This window comes from Brassica oleracea, chromosome C4 (assembly GCF_000695525.1).
Source record: "Brassica oleracea var. oleracea cultivar TO1000 chromosome C4, BOL, whole genome shotgun sequence".
NCBI classification, from domain to species: domain Eukaryota; kingdom Viridiplantae; phylum Streptophyta; class Magnoliopsida; order Brassicales; family Brassicaceae; genus Brassica; species Brassica oleracea.
In genome coordinates, this window is record NC_027751.1 from 26,848,230 (window position 1) to 26,852,336 (window position 4,107).

Here is a 4,107-nt window from a genome sequence, read left to right on the forward strand (position 1 = left end):
CTGGTCCCTTCCGAGAGCTCTCCAGCTAGTAGCTTTGCGGCCATCCTTACTCCCAAGACTTTGCAGTTAGTCGTGGAGTGTCCTCGGGACTGGTGGAACTCGTAGAAGGTGTTTTCATCATATCCTAGATTGCGAGTCCACGTATTACCCGTGGTTCGGCCCTGGTCCGAGCCGATCGCGTAATTGTGCGCTCCTTGGAGATCTTCCCCCTCGTGATGGACATACTTGTCGTTACGAGGGTTTTTCTTCTTCGTTTTTGGATCTACATCTTTCGAGGATGGTCTCGCCGACTTATGTTTTTGCGATAAGACTTTCGTCTCTTCCTCGATCATGATGTAGTTCATCGCCTTCTGGAGGGCGTCCTGGATCGTCCGCGGTTTGTCGAGGGATATCCATTTTCTGAATTTCGACTTGTAGCGCCTTTCTGAGCGCATCAATGGCCACTTTGTCGCTTATCCTGGTGACCCTGGACATTACCAACTTGAATCGACTGATGAACTCGCAGAGGGGTTCGTCTTCCCTCTGGGACAGACTCCAGAGATCGACATAGGAAGTTTCTCTATCTATGAACATAGAGTATTGCTTGAGAAATTCCGATGCGAGCTATCGGAAACATCCGATAGAGTTTCACTTAAGGCGTGCGAACCATTCGAGGGCTGCTCCTTCTAGATTCTCGACGAACAGGCGGCAGTAGCCGGCGTCTTTTTCGCCGTCCTTCAGCCTCGCTCTTCGCATCGTGATGTGGAAAGCCTGAACGTGCGCCTTCGGATCGGTCGTACCATCATACCTCGGTACTTTTAGTTTTCCCGGATCGGATACCTTCATATCCGAGATGCGAGTGGTGAAGGGGGTCTTCCGAGCCCCTTCCAGCTGCCTGTCGATCTCGGGGGCCGCGATGGTAGCGTGATGGATTTGGGATTTCACGGCTCTTACTGCTGCCGCAGTCTTGGTGATATAGTCACGAAGATCGCGGATATCCGACGTCTCGCCAGTAGATTTCCGTTCTTGTCGGTGTTTACTGCGAGTGAGCTTGGTTTGCTTTTCAGCCCGCTCTTCTTGTTCGTTCCAATAGAGGATTTCCTCCTCTTCTGTCATTGGTTTGTCGAATAGAGAGCTTTCCCGAGCGAATCGGCTTCTGGTCCTCCTTGGATGTCTGTCGACGTCCTCATCAGTATCGTTGGAGACATCGTTAGGATCCAGGTCGACTTGCTCGACTTCATTATCCTTCGAATCCTTCGAGGGAGGCAGAGGACTTTTAGGTTTTCCCTTTTCGATGGGAGATTTCTCGCTAGGGTTCTGATCCGAAGGTTGTTCCTGCGCGGCTCCAGGCCTGTCGAGTGGAGTTGCGAAGTCGAGTCTTTTCCCACGGATTTTAGTGGTTCCGCAGGGGCGGATTGCTCGAGTCCTTGCCGTTAAAGTTTCAACTTGTTTGGACAAGGTGCTCACGAGCTTATCCTGTTCTTCCGACCTTTTTTCATAGGTGGCGAACATCTTTTTAAACTCCTCGAGCGCCGCGGCGTTGGCTGGTGCGTTGGCCGCGGATACGTCCGCTGCGGGAGTGTGGAGATCAGTGCCACTGCTTCCGTTAAGGGGAGTCTGCACATTATCCGCGTCGTTAGTTGACATGTCTGGTTGAGCGTGATGTGGTTGAGAGTTAGATTGATCCGTATCCCCCTCCTTCTAGCGCCAAACTGTGGGAACCAAAATTTGCTCTGTCGATTTCCGTTTAAATAAGGAAACTAGGAAGACCCTAATTTCCCAGAGGTCTCGGATATCTGCTAATACCACACGTCAAGCAATCAGAACACAATGATTACAACGATAAAGTATTAGAAATTGAAAAGAGCAAAGTAGATCTTATTCCGAATTCGCGTTTGGGCGTTACAACAAGGTAAGAGCCTGGGCTACGAGAGCTGTCGGCGAGATTCCTAGTTCTAAAACCCTAAGACGGCAATAACCTAGTTGAGTTACAGCTCGAATAACAAAAACGGAAATATGCTCTAAGTGCTAAGTTTGCTCTGAGAAAAGTCCCCCTCATGCCTCTCACCTAGAACTCCTTATATACTGGCTCCTATGTCGGTTTACGCATTTCTTCTTCTGTCCTTAAGCCGCCATAGCATAAAAATGGAGATATTCCATTTTTTTCCGATCTTCGTAATTTTCTTCAAAATTTCGTATTTATTGCGAACCAAGCGTAAATCGTCATGCGGCTTACGGGATGTTGGTTAAGAAATCGTAAAGGCTTACGGGCTGTTGGTTAGAAAATCATAAGTTGGGCCTCGAGTCATGTCTTAGGTCCCTTTGGGCCGTCTTCTGAATCAAAGCATTTATTACGGCTTCTTTCGATAAAGAGTGAACTTTTCCGCCGTTTTTACCGTAAAGTTTGATCGATGACTTAGAATGGCGGAAAACATGAAATGGGTTCGCTACGGTCTTCAGGAGATAGCATCGAAGGGTAGACGAGAATGCATGGACTAATGTCGTATCGACGTTTTGGAAGAGCTAGCGACCGAGCTTCGGCTCGAGCTCGGTCGCTATGTAGCGACGGAGCGGAATGAACCTCAGTCGCTACGTAGCGACCGAGCGGAACACGCGTTCGGTCGCTGCGTACCGACCCTTGTCGAGCTCCTGTCCGATGTCTCGTGTTTCCTCCGTAAAGCTTTTCGTAAGGAAGAATCTATTTCGAAAAAGTATTTGTCGAAGAAAGTTTTTTCGTTTTCTTCTTTGGGATTTGGACGTTAACTTCGTCGTAACCGTTTTTGACCCAAACAACGTTCGTGGGTGCAGGCAGGCCAGTCATTACCTCAATATTCGCCCGAACTACTTCTTTGCCAGCAGCGGAAACTTTATGTCCTAGGACGATCCCATCATTAACCATAAAGTGGCATTTTTTCCAATTCAGAACGAGGTTCTTTTCTTCACATCTTGCCAAGACTTTAAATAGGTTATCGAGACAGTTTTTGAAACTGGATCCATACACAGAGAAATCGTCCATATGAACCATGAAATCCTCTATCATATCTGTGAAGATTGACATCATGCAATGTTGGAAAGTGGCGGGAGCATTACAAAGACTGAAAGGCATCCTGCGGTATGCGAATGTTCCGTAAGGGCATGTAAAAGTGGTCTTTTCTTGATCGTCAGGATGTATAGGGATTTGGAAAAATCCGGAGTAACCGTCAAGAAAACAATAATATTGGTGATTTGCCAATCTTTCCAACATTTGATCAATAAAGGGTAAATGGAAGTGATCTTTCTTTGTGGCAGCGTTCAACTTCCTATAGTCGATGCACATCTGATGTCCGGTGACAGTTCGCGTAGGGATGAGCTCGTTTTTATCATTCTTCACCACAGTGATTCCGCCCTTTTTTGGTACGACATGCATAGGGCTAACCCAGTTGCTATCCGAAATCGGGTAAATGACCCCAGCATCTAGAAATTTGATTATTTCCTTTTTAACAACTTCTTTCAAATTTTGAATCGTCTTCTAGGTGAATCCGGTGCATGCACAGATCTGGAGAGATACCATGAATATTCTTGAGAGAGTATCCGAGGGCTTTCCTACATTTTCGCAGTTTGTTTAATAACAACGCAAGTTCTCCATTGGTCAGGTTGGCGTTCACCATTACGGGGCAGGAATTTTTATAGAGAAAAGCATATTTGAGTCCAGCGGGTAGTTGCTTTAACTCAATCTTTGGTTCTTTTTCGGGATCCCAATCTTCTAAGGGAGATGGTTGTCGATCGACATCCTTTTTCAAATATCGATCGACGTTGATTTCCGAAGCGTCACCCTCTATGTCATCAACATTCGCTACTTCCATACTTGCGTCCATCAATCGTGTGTATTATGTAGCTCTGTTGTCAACACTAATTGTTTCTTCTTTACTGGACGGGAGTACTTTTTCCAGGGGAACATCTGAGCACAGGTCTATGAAAGATTCTTCAACCAACTCAGAGATATCGTCCATGTAGGAAGTTTGTTTATCGATTAAGGGTCGTCTTATCAGCTTTTCCATGTCGAAGGTCATCGGAATGGTTCCAATGTTTAGACATATCCTACCTTCTTTTACATCGATGATCGCACCAGCTGTAGCTAGAAATGGTCTA